General features: G+C 40.4%; 1 protein-coding gene across 3 annotated transcripts in view; it reads left to right on the forward strand.

Annotated features, from left to right (window-relative positions):
- Pde1c (phosphodiesterase 1C) overlaps positions 1 to 16,612 on the forward strand; it is a 475,928-nt gene that overhangs the window by 203,946 nt on the left and 255,370 nt on the right. The gene's annotated exons all lie outside the window — the stretch shown is intronic.

Here is a 16,612-nt window from a genome sequence, read left to right on the forward strand (position 1 = left end):
GCGGTTAGAGGGCATGAGCTATAAGAACATTTTTTCCTCCTATAGAAAACTCACCAGAAATCTGTCCTAGGAAACAACAAAGACCAACTAACAATCGGCCTACACCAGGCTAAAATGAATCTACATCATTTCACTATTTCTCATCTGTTCTGCCTTAGGTCTTTGGGCACATGGGATCTCATTTTGTAGCTCCTCAGCTGAGATATGTTTTAGTAAGGACGGGAGAAGTGGCTCAGTAAGAGGAAGTGCTGACTGCTAAGCATGATGACCAGAGTTTGGTCCCTGAGACTCTCATGGTAGGAGGAGAGAACAGATTCTTCCCAGTTTGCCTCTGACTCCCACACGTGTACGGCTGCATGGGTATATTTCACATACAGGTGTGAACAAATAAGTAAAGGTAATACAAATTAAAAAGAGACATTTGCACTGGTAAAGAAAGAGATTCTCAAGTGTGAGAAAACATGATTCACTCGTGTCCTCACCAGCATTTTGTTATTCAACATGTGGAAAAGTCAGACGACAACGGGTATATGTAGTTGTAAAAACCTAATGAGTGCATTTCTGGAAATGAATTATTGAAAGAGAACTGCACACAGGCTCCCCATTATCAGAAACCCAGAGAGTGTTTGTACAAATGGTTCAAGAAAGCAGCAGAAGGCTCTGGGCATATCCATTTCTCTATAGTCTGTACCAGGCCTTCCAATGCAAAACGAAACCCGAGGATCAGATGGCCACTCTGGCCTTGGCTCATTTCACAGCCATTTGTGGCCCTCTGTCTCAGTTCACTTTCCCACAGTGGCACACACGGGATCCAGCATGTGAGATCGTGGAGTTAGTTATAAAAGCGCTTTGTTTTTCTCCAAATCTAACTCTCCACCTCTTTGAAGGAGCCAAGGGCTGAGAGTTAAATTTACATCTGTCTGTCTGCAGTGCTGTGGACTCCAAGATGAGTGACTCGAGTCAATCTCCCAGAAAACCCAGGGTACCAAAGGCAGAATTTGACTTCTTAGTATGTTTGTGGCTAAGTACTCAATTTCTCTGCCCCCAGCACTACTGTGCCCAAATGGGTGATGGCTTGTGGTCAACCTAGAGTGAAGCCTGACCATTTCAGTTTTTCAAATTCAGCTTGTTGGAATATTAAGCTTGCGTACAAACTTCCTTATTGAGGTAGCCATATGGCTTCTGCTTAGATCCACACTTCAGAAGAGGGCAAGGTGCCACCAGGCCTTCTGTAATTTAACAGCAGCGTCTAGTCATTCTCAAATATCCAAGATGTTAGAAAAGTATCCCCAAATTGTATCAAAATCATTTTAGAACTTCTTTTCTCCTTGTCAGAGCTGTGGTTTTTTGCTGTTTGGACATTTGTCTCTACTGGGCCCCAGAAAGTTCAGTTCTTACTCTGACCAAAGGGACTTCATAGGCCTGCTCAGTTTCATCATCTACTTCCTTGATTGTGGCCAGGAGAGGGAAAATGAGGCTCAGGATCTAGCAGGCCCTGCTATGTGGCATAGCCATGAAGAGCTCTGGGGATCCTATTGAACTATTGAGATCAGTGCTCTTTGCTCTTTGATGGTGTTCTGGTCTTACGATCCACTCCCATGCAGTTGGATATGAATTAACTGAAGCCTTCAAGATGAAGATTTGAGGCCAGCTTTTTCTGTTTTATATACTGGCATTGATTTACACACATACACACACACACACACACACACACACACACACACCACCACCACCACCACCACCACCACCACCACCACCATCACCATTTGAAAATATAAGCCACAGTTTCGTTGAGATGTAACTTAAGCAAACACTAAATTTTGGTGAAAATCAGTGTTCTTTCAGTTTGTGTAAGAGGTAAAAGCATGTTTATTAATCATTTTTGTAGTACATGGTAATTGTGCACTGAGTGAAAGCTTCCTGAGAACACTCACAGTTACTGTGTACGTAAAATGCTAAGCTCAGTGTCCACGGAACTATTGATAATTGGAATGTTTGGTAAAACTATCTTTGCATATTGGAAAGGTCTAGTTTTTCTTTCTTTTTCCTACCTCTGAGCAGTGGCCTGACTTTGAGATCAAAAGAGCAGTGTGCAGCTCTGCTGGGCTAGTGAGCACATTGCCGGAGCTTTCAGCATGGTGGAAAACCAGGCAGGCTTTTTGTTCCGAGAGGAACTGAGATTAATATCTGCTTTCTTTGTGGGCCTGGCTAGTATTTCAAAATGAGAACTAAGAATTCAGCTTTTCCACTCCAGAAAAGCAATTTTCAGATTTTTTTTCCCTTGAAATCTTTAATCACTGAAGAACCACCCCCCAGAACAAAACTTGAAAACACATTACATCATAATTCTGTTATGATTTTTGCAACATTATTGCTATTACTATAGTAGCGAACCCTTTCTTGAGCATTTACTGGGTGCACAGCTCTGTGCCTACTGCTTAACGGGGCTTATTGCATTGAACTTGCTGCCACACAGCAAATTAAACAGTATTAATTTTACCTAGACTTTTCAGAAGAGAAAGAAACTGGTAGTTGGGAAATGATATAAACTGTTGAACACCTTGAGTTCACAAAAGGATTTGAGCACAGAGGAGTGGCTATAAGCATTACCTTTAGTGCCTCTTAAAGAACACGAAGCTGCATGCTAACAAATAAAGCTAACCTGTGTGCAGGCGCTCATGCATGTTTGCCTTTCTGCCAAATGTACATACCTCTGTGTGTGTGTGTGTGTGTGTGTGTGTGTGTGTGTGTGTGTGTGGTGTTGGGAGGTGTGGACAGTGAAGCCTATTCCAGGGTCAGAGTTTGCATAACAACACTCTTGAGACTTTAATGAAGTTGAGTTCTTTCCCAGCTTGGCCCCATGAAGATGGCCTGCTGCCTCTTGGGCTCTGCACCTCCCACACTGCTGTCAGCTAATACAGATGCCAGAGCAAAGGGCATCTCCCCCTCAACATCACCTCAGTCTAGCTATAGCTATGAGAAGTGTGGGATTCAGCTGTATTGCTACAAGTTTCCACAACTCATGTGTTTAAAGTAAACTCAACAAACCGCAGCAATTGCACTCTTACAAGCGGTGAGTCAGGGTTGAATTCTGCTGAAGTTCTTCAAAAACAAAAGGCCGGGGAGAACCTGGATTTCTTTCCCAGCTCATTTCCTGCAGTTGAATGGAAGTGCCCAGTGTGTTTTACTGCTCTTGGGCTTGTTTGCTGCTGGCACTCAAGCTTCCTGCTGGAATCTTTTAACCTTTTTGCATATTTCTCAACACTCTTTGAAAAGCATCAGAATTTTATGCTGTGTATCAGGCTCCTTAAATCTCCATAGCCTTAGAACTAGTTATTTAACCCAGTTATTTAGTAACTTAATTACTTAACTAGTTGTTTAATTTTTTGAGCCTCACATCAATGAAGTATGGAGTGGGTTCAAGCTCTCTAGGGTTTGTAGAATGTCTGAATGAGTGACTTGCAGTTCCAGGAATGGAACTGGGAATGGGGCTCAACCAATTGTTAGCTAGCTCCCCACACCCCCTCCTTATTTTCCCCTTACATGTAAGATATCATGGCTACAGTAGTTGTCCTTACCTGCCCTAGTAAATCCTCACTAGATGGAAACAGTAAAATGAAGGCATTTTTATTTCTTGCTAGATGCACTCATTTTACCAAAACATTGTGGACAGTTGCCATGTCAGGCAAGGGAAGGATGCTGACAGACAGCGAACAGATTCCTGCCATCATTGTATTACATCAGGACCCATGGAGTCTTAAGGAACTGTATTAGGAGCATGGACCACCATGTATGCAGTTGGAGGCTTATCCAGGTTGGGAGGCTGTGAGGTATCACCTATGAGGAGGTGATTCCTCACCTGAGACCTGAAGGATACGCAGGAGTCAGTGTCTGAGTACCAGCTGTGCTGTCAAGATGACCTGAGTATTGGCCTTTGAGTGTTTTCCATGGACTTGAAAGGTGTTTCTGTGTGCGTACATACGTGTGTGTGTGTGTGTGTGTGTGTGTGTGTGTGTGTGTGTAGAACTGTGTCTCCCTCTCTTTAGGTCTAACAAATGCAAAAGCCGCATTTGGACACATGGATAACAGCTGCAAAGAATCACTGCTTGGCCAGTGGATATTTGTAATCTGCTGGCCCTGTGTCAGTTGATGGGTAAGCTTTTGGGATAGACGCAGAGGTCCATGTGACAAAGTTTCTAATCTCACAAGCTCAAAAACAGTGGCAGAGGAAACTAAACACTTAGAGTACCCAGTACAAGGCAGGAGCACTTCCTGGGGGATTAAATACCTGATCTCCAGGCGAGATTATTATCCTTTTCATTTACATGGACACTAAAATGTGATTGACACCAGAGTGGAATCCAGGGCCTCCTAGCCAGTGAGGTTATTCAATTAGATTTAAGCCCCTCAAACTATGTCTTACAGTTGCTATTATAAATTATCACTTTAGATGCACGTTATTTTCTTTCTAGACAAAATGCTCTAAAAAGTTATGGGGGATTAACAAGACACAAGTGGCTACTATGAGTAGGTGCTGAAAGCAAAGCTCTTCTGCCCTTTCCCCATGGTCCTCTCACCTCTTCCTGCCTTGCCTTTGTACAGCTCTTGGAAAACACACGGTACCGTGAAAGCCAGTAGCACAGGCTGCCTTCTTCAGATTTCACAGGACACCCTCTGCTGATGTTAGTTTCTGATGGCTTAGTTGGGATTCTAAGAAGAGACCAAGAATGCCCATCTTATTATTTCCCTTCAGGTGGCTTTTCTGCTGTACCTTAGTTTCTCCATGGACCTGAGTGTCTTCTTGTGTTTTAAATGCTGACTTGTAAACACCAAGACATTATTTGCGTGAGATTTGCCTTGATTTCAGGAAGTATCTAAATAGACAAGACAGCACAGGAAAACTTAGGGATGTCATGAGGAGACAGATCTTCCTTTCATGGGTTTGCCGTTCCTTAAGCTCTCTAGGCTGAAAAATCTTCCCAAACTCTGTTGAGGTTCTTAGGAGCTGACACAAAATGGACACAATCATGAATAACACTGGGATATTGGGTCAGCATATTTTCAAGGCCATTTTCCTCTCGAGTGTCACTATGACTTAGGTGAAATGGTCAAAACAGATATCACTTCTCTATTTGATGGATCAGGAGTCCCAAGGCACATGAGATTTGTTTAAGGCTAGCTGATAGGAAGTAGCAGAGATACATTGTACCTGGGCCTCTTCTGTTTCCCAGGAAAGACCTTAACCAAACCTTTAACAAGCATAGACACTGCCTCCATCATTTGTTTCTAGACTTCCTGTCTCATTTTCCATTTCATGCTTCTTTGAAAATCTCTTTCTGACCTCATGGCTCAGCTGTGTACCATATTCACATTTTAAAATGGACCGTATAGTAGGTCTTCTCAGTCTTGGGGTGAAGTTCAGTAGTAGAACTATGCTAATATACTTGAGGGTCCTATGTGTGATTTCCAACATGCACACACACACACATGTACACCCACGCTCCCCCCACTGAAGGACTCTTACCTGCTTCATGATGAGGATGATAATAACAATTGTAAAATACAAATAACTAATAATCACTGGCCATTAAGTAACCAGACAAGAGACCTTTGATAAATTTCTACTCACTGTGTTCCAACCCCTTGGATCTTGTAAGTGTAAAGGCTAAGGCTTGAGCCTGGGTATTATTATCTTTGAGTCAGACCTTGATCAGGATCTCACACTGCCTTCAAAAGGAAGAAGGGAGGCACATGGGAGCAGAAGCATTGAGCTCCTGGAATTCTGCTTTTTGCTATGATGCCTATATGTGTTTCTGCCTGTCCAAAATATGACAACAATCACAGGTTGGCAATGGCCTCTGAAACCACAACATAGAAGGAGACCCTAGGATTGCGGACACACATACCTGTCCCTGCTAAAGTAATCCCTTCCTCCATTGCCTGTCAAAGGCTCTTTCTGACATGTGTTTATGCTTCTTTTCCTACAGGAGGAAATATAAGAAAACGTCCCAGAGGTAAGCTCACCTTTCTGGGAGAGGGGAAACCTTTGGACTGCGCTTGGCTGAGTTGTGACTCAGCTCTTCCCAGGTCTGGCTTGGGGTGCACTGGAATTGTAATAAGCAGTCTCCGAGTCCTCTTGAGTGAGTTGCAAGTGCCTGCTTTATCGCCCAATCGTTGCTGCAGGTCTCAATTGAAATTAATTGTACGTTGTGCTATAGCTCAATGTGTAGACGGCTCCTGAGTACATCCTGTGGGTTCACTGCTGTGTTGTCTGGTGATTTTCGCCACAATTTTGACCAAGGAGGGACAGGACTGAGAGGGCAGGTAGGAGGTGATGGTTCCCTGGTGAGGAGCACAGAAATTTTAAATCCACTTTGGCTTCTTGTTTGCCCAAGTCACTGAGGAAAAGCTCCATAGGAGCAGAGTCCCTCAGAGCAGTGGCAGCCTTTTTATTTGGCTGTAGGAAGAGTAATTTGAAGAAGAATCTATCATATTCCTGAAGTACCCATGTGTGCACATGGGCCTGGCCTGGCTCTGCGCTGTGCCCTGCAGGTCCTTTGGTGGCGAACCCTGATGCTATTTAGTGCATACTGGTCCTGTATGTACATATATCACTCCAACCGGCATCCTTTGCATTACGGTTCCGGTATGACTCATCAGTCTGTGAACGTAGCCCAGCTCTCGCAGGCATATATGATGGCATCTTCCACTGAAATGCCCTTCAGCAGATGGTACTTCCTAGTACAGAGGGGCAGGGATATTTGTGCATGTACCCATGTCATGAACTCAGGGAAAGTGGGTGGAACCTTTAAATAATGGGATAATAAAGTGAACTTAAGAAATGTTATGTGCGCCGTGGTTGAATTGATTCATTGATTCACATTTTCTATGTGTATTTATAGTATACAATATGATGTTTTGATAAATGAATGCATGGCAAAACAATTACTATAGTCAAGAAAGTTAGCATATCCTTTACATCAATAATGCTTTCTTCATTGGTTCATTTTGTTTTGTTGAGACAAGATCTCATTCTGTATCGTAAGCTGAGCTGGAATTCACTCTGTGTTGGGCGTTACCTTTAAACTAATGACAGTCCTCTGCTTCAGCTTTGTGGGTGCTGGAATTACAGATATGAGGTACCATGCCTGATTGGGTCATCTAGCGTAGATTTTGTGTTTTGTTTTCATAAACCTACTGGACTTCTTTGTTCCCTGGAAACATATCCAACATTCTTCCTAAGTCTCTAAACTTTGTCAGGGGCTGTCCAGTTGTAGTTCTAAAAGTGACTATAGCTACTTGTGGGTGGGTCAGTGGTTTCTTAGGAAGAGCTTTGGTGATTCTTGTGTTTATCTAAGGTGTATCTAAGAGAACAGGCCTTGTGTGTCAGGAAGCCTTTCTAGACTGGTGCTGCACAAAATGGGTTAACTTCAAAGTTACCTAAGAAACCAATGAGGAGAGTGGATAGATACTGTGTATAGTGACTTTGACTGTGCTGGGGGTACATGCTGACACTTTCCTCTATGTCTTGGTTTATGTTAGTCCATCTTTTTGCACTAAACCTTGGTCTCTCAGAGTCAGTACTTTGATTTCTGCCTTCTTTGTGTCATGTAGCTGCTTCTCCTTCACCCCCTTTCTCCTTAGTTAATGGTGAATGTCTAGTATATTAGTTTGCCATATAGTTTTCATCTGCCATATGCCCCAAATACCGTAGTCTCCCAGCAAATGTTGATTGGCTAACTCTCCTTACAGACTAAACCTTTGGTGATGGCACTAGGAAGAAGAGTTCCATGGTATCCTATGCAATTTAACTCTGAGTTGATTAAAATAGACACAAATATTTTTTTCAAAATATATAGGCTTGCTGTTTTATATGCTAAATGATGTAATGGGATCTTTGCAGGCTTTTTCCAGGAAAGGTGAATTAGTTCTGGAAGGGCAAAGCTTGGAGTGTCATAGTGTAATGGAAGTTAGTACAAAAGTGCTCACATTTACAACAAAAACACTTTGTACAAATAATGTTATCAGCAACTCCTGTCTTAGAGACCTTCATTAAGGAGACTCATTAGGGATATAATTAACACAAGGGCCAAAATATCCTGAGTTCGAAAAGTACATTCCAAAGAAACAGACATGCATGGGCCTCTCGTTTGCTAAGTGTTTAAAGTCCACAATTCAGCCTAGAAAACTAGTATTGGTTATCCATCCTCTCTTTAACATTGGCATATCATCTTCAGACTTCTGGACCAGTATATCTGGCAGACGTAATTGTGAAGTTACCATGTTATGGCAGAGCTGTGAACTGTCTCTGTTATCTCTTAGTTTTGGAAGGTGCTTGCCTGAATTTCCTACTTAATAATTTTATTCCTTCTCAAGTCTCTGATAGGGCTGAAGACCAGATAGTGATAGTCTCACAGTTAGGCTTAAGTTGTTCAGAATTTAAGAGAATGTTTTAAAGTCTAGAAAGATTTTTTAAAAATTAAAAAGTGCAAGATATGATACAGAATGACTTAAGTATGCACCTGATGCACCAACCAAGGACCATGAATGGTGAGGACCGAGACCCCATGCTCAGATGTAGTCAGTAGACAGCATAGTCTCCTTGAGGGTCTCATCATATGGGTAGTAGGGACTACATCTGACATGGACTCTGGTGCCCATTTGTTGGTCACCTCCTTGTAGTGGGGCGGCCTTGCCCAGCCACAGAGGAAGAGGATGCAGGCAGTCCAGATGAGATCTGATGAGCTGAGGTGAGAAGATAGGGGAGGAGTTTCCCCATTTCTGAGGACTGGGGGTGGGTGTATGAGGAAGGGTGGGTGAGACGTGAAGGAGAAAAGGGAGGAGGCTACAATCTGGATGTAAAATGAACAAATTTTTTTTTTTTTAATTTAAAAGAAGAAGAAAAAAGGAAAAAAATTAGATAGGATAGATAGCATTTTCTTCAAGATTGCCAAAAACAAGTGATCTAAATGTTTTAAATGTAATTTTTACATATGCCTTTTCTGATTGTTTCATAACTGTTCGTATTATATGTAGTTTATTATAAATAAATAAAGTCCTTATGCATTTGGCAAAAAAAGAAATCTAGGGTTGGCTTTTCCTGATATTTGAGCTCAGTATTATAGATTTAAATAGATTATATATAAGTAAGAATCATGAGTACAAAAAAAAATTTCCAATAGTTTTCAACAAAACAGTTTTAGGTAGCCACTTATTATCAACTTTTCTAATCAGTTATCATTTAGTAGAAATTCCTGTGTTCTGTGGTTTCCAAGTAAAGTCTGTGGTCGAAAGACATTTATATGCAATTGGACTATATGAGATACTGAGAGTAAAGCTAGCTACAATTTGAAGGCCTCTTGGAGGATGCTACCCTGTTATAAATGTTATCAGCTTACACAATCGATTACACATTTCTGTCATGGTTAGGCTGGTTTGGTTCATGTAGTAATTACATGAGAACCATTGGGCAGAATAAAGTTAATCATTCATGTTAGAGGGTGCCATAGTCTTTAGTAGTAAAATGTGATTATATTTTAGTCAAAGGTATGAGACATTTCAGCATCACTTATATTGCATTTTAAAGGGAGGCAGGCAGGTGGGTGGGAGTCTTATGAAAGAGCTGTTCAAACCTATCAATGTTCAAATCACTATGGTGGTTATTTATGAAAGTATTTTTTGCATATATGATGTGAATGCTGTTATATTTCCAATTGTGTTATAGAAGTAAAGATTGCCTTTACCAGCTTTATTGATGCTGAAGTGCAAATTACTAAAAGATCAATTTGAACCCTTCTACTTTTAGTAATTTTCATATTAAATAGATTGATGTTCTCCTGATGTATTATAAATAACAAACTGTTCTTAGCACCATGACTTAAAACAGCCATTTCATTTCACTCATGATTTTATGGGTTAGGAAAGTCAGGTAGGACTTGGCTGGATGCTTTGGATGTGACCTAACTGGTGTCAGCAGCAGTGTTGCTGGTTGTGGAGAGTCTGCTTTGAAGAGCTTTCCTTCATTCATGGCAGGGACCATAGTGCTTCTTCCCTCTGTGCTTGCCTGTCCAGCGTCCCTCCTATCTCCCCATGTAAGACTTTATCCCCCAAATGTTTCCATGTAGCTTCCCTGTTGCATGATTGTTTCGGGGAAGTTACACTCCTTATGTAGCTTCTGCAGCTGAGTGGCCTAAGTGGCAGCAATGGAAGCTGCTTGACTCTCTGTTGTGGCTCGGGTTGAGAAACTAGCACAGAGCCGCTTCTGCTGTGTCCTGCTGTTTAGTCTACCAGTACACCTACATGCTTAATAATTTGGAGCCTTCATAAACTGTGCAGCTGACGTTCAGCCTTTTTCAAAATGGCTTTGCCTGAGACTTTTCCAGAAGCTCTGGATCACCTTCATAGATGAATGGTAGGTACTTAAGTGTATTGTTCCACTAGTTACACACTTTTCTGCTTGACAGTGTGTTTGCCAGCAAGGTTCCTTGAAGGGGGGTGCAAGTAGCTGTGAGTTCTTTTTCATGTTATGGACAAGCTTATTATTGTGACAGTGGCTTGTTGTATTCTAAGTGTAGTTATTTATCCTAAACTTTATTAATTCATTTATTTGTGTGTATATGTATGGGGATATACATGGCATGATGCTCATGTGGAGTTCATTAGACAAATACTAAGAGTTTATTTTCTTCCTTTATGTATATCTTGGATATTGACCTTGGATTGTCTGGGACTCTTATCCACTGAGCTGTCTTGCCAGTCCTGGTCCCTCATCTTCACGGCATTTTTAACTAAATAAAATTGGTGGTTTAGTGTCAGAAAACCAAATGGTATGCATGATTTTTAAGTATTCCTTTGTGGAGGTTTGATTTGGACATCCATGAAAAGATACCCAACATAAATAAATAATCATTTTTGTTAGAATTTTCTTGCTGTTTCATTTCACTTACACATTCATTTACTGGCCTTACCTATTTTAAAGAAGAATCCGTACACCTGCTTTCAAATAATCATCACCACTCTCCAGCTCAACAGTGGGAGTTATCATTCTTGAAGTAATTCATAAAGTGTAAGGCAGATCTTAGTTCAAGGGATGTCTCCAGTGTCATTTTTAGCATCAGTAGAAAGATACTCATCTCTTCCAGGGCCAGACTCCTAATAGAAGATATGGTGTTAGAAGTGTTCCATATGGGTTATCAAGGCATGATAAGTCAGCAGAAAGCATCTTTCTATGCAGAAAGCCTCATTGGACTAGATTTTAACTTACATCCACTAAGGGGACCCCCTCCTCACTTCCCCCTCCTCTTGCTGTTGGAATGAGGCTTACCCAGGAAGCTTAGCTGGAGAGGACCATAGAGTACACCTGCTTCCAGGTAAAATTCTCACCAAGTTGTTCTCAATACAAAATCTTGCTCAAGTCATCAGGCCAAGACATTTGGGTCTTTGAGGCAACATGCCAGATCATATAGAAGATAACCACAGAGACCTAGCATAATCTTGTACTCCAGGGCTACTCTTTTAAAATGGGATTTATATCCAAGATGATATAACAAGTTGAATCCATGTTTGATATAGTGATACATATTTAAACAGTTACATTTAGATAAAATTATTAGTGAAATTAAAATTTTCTAGACATTTTCAACAAGAACATTTTTAATAGTCAGTTTAATCTGATGTTTTTTGATGGGTATCATCTGCTGGTAAGGAGTTCTATGTAAGAAGTGCTTCCAAAACCATGTGTGCATGCACATGCATGGCTCACACCTTTTCCTTTTTTTTTAATATTATGGGATATTATCTAACCTGTGATTATTCAGAATGTTAAAAGGAGAAGCATGAGTAAAACCCAAGTGGCCTCAGCATCTGTATGGCAAATCTTTATGTCTACACTGTGACTGCTCAGACATTGGCTGAGAGGTATTAGATTTATTGTTTTCAGCCTTGCTAGAAAGCCTGTAACATTTAGCAGGATAGTTTTCATTGTTTGTTATTAATTGTATCTCTACTTAGTTTAGATAGAAGTTCTGCTTCTGACAATATCTGATTTATAAGTCAGAATAATTAATGATCTAGTAACTTTATATTTTTGACAATCATATTAGATTGATAGTCACATATATTGTCATTTATAAAAATCTAAATATAAATCTGAAAAATTGTTATATTAAATATAAAAGATAAAAAATATTTCTGCTGACTTACTAAAAACTGAAAATAAAATGAGAAGTAAAAATGACTTTGTGAACAGGTCATGCTTTATAGATGAGACAGGTAAGCAAAATAATTACTATAGACTATGGCAGGTCTAAGGATTGAAGGGCATCAGAATAGCTGGGCCTTATGATGTCGGGATTTGTGATGTCATATACTTCTCTCACGAATCACAAACGATACACATGGGGCTTCAAAGTGTAGGCATAGTGAATTCTAGTTGAATAGTTCAGAATCTTTTCTTGCTTCTTTCTCTTTTCAGTTAATTTTTAAATGTATGATTACCAGATTCTTTTGATTTTTCTCAAAGAGGCAAATGGCTCAAAAATATTCTGGATACAAGAATGCTTTGGCTGCTGCAGGCAGCTGTATAGGTATTGTAGTGAGTAACAATGTCTCTCCCTTAAGGGGGGCCACTGTCTGCTGCTGCAGGGCTAATCAAGGAGTCATCCAATCCAAATGTCATGCATTTTTCTCTTCATGGACTTCAATGAAACTCAGTAATTACTTAGTTCAGTAAGTGGTTACATACAGGAAATGATGCCATTAGTCAGGTCTGCCCATTTCTGACTCCATGAATCCACTTCTTCATGAGTTATCTACTAATCTGCCATGTTTTCTCCTAGTAATAGAGTGTCAAGTTTGAGGAATGGGCTTGGGGTGTCTTGCAATCTTCAGGAAGGATCCCTGCTAAGCAGTTGTATCTGAGTGTTAATGAGTATACCTCAACTCTGCCTCTCTTATCCTTCCACAGGTGTAATTATGGCCCTTCAGTAAACATTGAAGTTCTTTTTATATCTTAAAAAAGATTGGTGGACTTTTGTATTATGTCTTTGCAAATAAACACGTCAGTGAGACAAAATAAATACTTTTGGGAAAGGTAGCAGAGATGACGTAGGATTTATCAAGGCACATTTTTCTATACATATGCATAATTAATCTTGCCTTCTGTAGTCTAGTTTACATTCCAAGATTGGCAACAGAATTGAGGTGATTTTACAGCAAGTAGAGACTGGTCAACATAGATCATAGAGGTGTGTGTGTGTGTGTTTCTGATTCCAGTACAAACTAGGGATGCACATGATACTTCACCTGCAGAGAAAACCCTCTGATGTACTTAGCATAGGAAAAACATGCTCAAGATTTGTGATTTTGGGTGAAACACAATGAAAGGGAGAGAGCAGGAAGATGGGGACAGCTTTGCTCACAATTCTGAGTAGCAGGCCACCACCACTGACTCAGTAGACCCTCTAAAGTATCAGTCTGTGTATGGACTCAGAGAAGCTTGTTAACAGGAGATGGGAACTAGGCAGGGCCAGAGAGAATTGTGGGCTGTAGTAGCTGGATCAAGTCTTGGTGATGTGTCTAGCTACCAGTAACAGGAAGGACCTTGGCACTGAGCTGCCATTTTCTTACATAAGAACCACTGGGCACAATACAGTGTTCTTATGAATGGTAATTGCTAGCTTTCTTGTGCTTATCTATGATCAAAACTTCAAGAGTCTTTTGCTATGTTCTTGCATGTTTCTTCAGCATTATCACAGTGTTCTTCCTTTTCACCTGACTTTGTAACAGGCTGTGTGCCTTTACATCCTGTGGGCTGGTCTTTATTTCCACAGTCCAGACTCCTTGTCCTTCACTCAAAGTCTCCCTAATCACTCCTTTCTTTTGGTGCCTTCATTGTCTGAGCTCTGCATACCCATGTCTGACTGTTTCCTATACAGTTTCTCTGGTTGTGTTTTAAAACAACAAACATATATATGTATGCACACAATAGCAATTAGTAAAAAAAAAAAGATAATGAATTTGAAGAAGATTGGGAAAGGGTGTATGGGAGGGCTTGGAGGGAGGAAAGGGAAGGGAGAAATATAATTAAATTATAATCTCAACCAAGCAAACAAAGTGTTCGTGGCATCCTATGGGCTCCTCAGGAACCCTCTTCTTTCCTAGGACTTGGACTCCCTACGTTTACCTTTGCTTCAGTTTTCTCGACTTGCCCTCCAGGTCACCCAAGTCCCAGTTCAGACGAACAGCTTTCTATCCTATCTGCTTGTTTCCTTTGATTTTCTTTATTCATACCCTTTCTATAACTTTTATTCATTTATATTAATTGTACAAAACAATGTTTTTTACTGTGATATTTTCATGCCTACATACCTATCGTCATTTCTTGTCCTTGTTCCCCGTCCCCAATAACACCAGTTAGTTTCTTGTTTTTAAAAAATATGTAAGAGAAATGTAAAGTATTTGTCTTCCTTTTTCTAGAGTTTTGAATCTTAAAAACTTAGCTTCTTAGACCATATTTTTCTTCAAGACTCAATTTAAAAGCACAGTCTTTCAACTAGAGTCTTCTTAGATATTTCCACTTAAAATATTGCCTGCTCTCCTAGTTCTTGATGATTGAATCCTGTGTACAAGAGTTGGATGTTTGTTGTTCTTGGAACAATTGGAAGATTTAAATTTTTTAAGCGAACAATGTACTCCACTGAAATATGTTGGGCATGGCAGGTATTATATTTAAAAATCATTAGATTGTTATTTATTTATTTGTTGCTGGTTTCTGGGGTGGTGGTTGAGAGTGTGTATATGACATAGAGACACGGAGAGAGAGGGAAGAGAAGAGAGAGAACGTATATATATAAAAGCATGCACATTTGTGTGCAATGGTGTTCATGTGAAAGTCCAAGGACAGCTTGGAGCAGTTGAATCTTTCCTTCCACTATGCTGATCCTGGAGATTGAACTCAGGTCATGAGGCTTGTCAGCTAGTGCCTTGACCTGCTAAGCAATCCTACTGGCCCTGGTGTTATTTCTTAAATATTAACATGCACATATTTAATCATGGGTCAGAATGATGCCAATGATTCTGTGTATAAGAAAGCTCAGGTTGACAAATGACTCATGCTTGCAAATGGGTTTGCATTTCACTACAAAATTCTATATCCAGATTCCCATTTGGCACTCACACTGGCCAGTGTGGTGGCCTGTGAGGTCAGCAAGACAGATGGTATGCATGGCAAGAATGTGAAAGTGTATCCTTGCTTGGATTGTTCCCTTTGCTTTCATCATTCAGTTTCTCCATTGTGGGGCTGAGGCTTTGGGTGGAAATGCAGAATGTCTTTTTTCTACCTCAGTGTTTCGAGCTTTCAAGCTGGGACATGTTCAGGGCAGGCAGTTAATTGTCTTATGTATTTCAAGAGGATTCTTTCAAATCTTGGAACATGTGACTGTTCAACTTCTGTGATGCTTGGCTCTTCTGTGATGTTTTACATGGTGAGTTTGAGAATCATTTTCTGAAATGTACATCTCTAAGATTCTCAGAAGCTCCAAAGATGGAAGATCACGGCATTTTTCAAGTTATGCCCAGAGTTTAAATTGCTGAAGGAAGCCTGCCTGTATATTCATCCTAATCTCAGTGTCTGGAATATGAAAAGGTGGAATCAACTAGTTCTTCAATGATGAGCTGTGATGTGGAAGCCTAAGCCAACGAACCCTTCCAAGTTCTTTTTGGCTATGGTGTTTCATCACAGCAATGACCCTAACTAGGATACTGTTTTTTCCTTTCCCAAACGAGGCATGTTAAGTCTACAGAAAGTTCAAAGGTCAGAAGGATGTTCCTTTGAGATCCCATCTCTCTCCCCTGCCTATTGTTCTTTTCCTTTTTAAAGAACGGGGTCTCAAGTAGCCCAGGTTGGCCTCAAATTTTCTTATGTAGATGAAAATTTCTTCTCCTCTTGCACCCACCTCTTCAGTAGTGGGATTACAAACATAAACTACCATGCCTCATTGGTATGGCACCTGGGTTGAATGCAGGGCCTCTGGCGTTCTGCTGAGTTATACCCATGCCCCCTTTGGCATTCCTTTAAAGCAACATTTTATGTTTGAAATGTTTTTGTATCTGTTCTTAACATAAAAGCTGAAGCGCCCAGGAAAGTTTAATGATTGCCCCTTTTAAGAGCTATATTTACACAATGGGATCCAAGTGAAGGAAACACCCCTCCCCCACCCACCTCTTCTTAAATTTTACAAATCATCTATTTTTTTTTTTTTTGCTTAAGATCTTCATGTAGTTTGAAGCCATATGATCAGTCATCTGTAAATCCATAACTCTTTGTTCCTAGTAATAGATACAGAGAAAAGGAAATTCATGCTGCATTTTCTATCCTGTTTGAGGTATTACCTCCTTTTCAACATTCATGAGATCATTGCCCCATCCTCCTCACTGCAGGTGGAATTCAGACCATTTATTCCTTTAATTTTTGGATGCCAAGGAAAGGGACTTATAATGAAGAATTCCAAACAAGCTGGATGGAGTTAAGTAAGTAGAGATATGGCAAAGGCATTTCTGCAGCATTTCTCAGAAAAAGAGCTAGTGAGGTAAAATTTGGGGTTAATGTTCAGGA

The sequence above is a fragment of the Acomys russatus genome, chromosome 10 (genome assembly GCF_903995435.1).
Source record: "Acomys russatus chromosome 10, mAcoRus1.1, whole genome shotgun sequence".
Classification (NCBI taxonomy): Eukaryota; Metazoa; Chordata; class Mammalia; order Rodentia; family Muridae; genus Acomys; species Acomys russatus.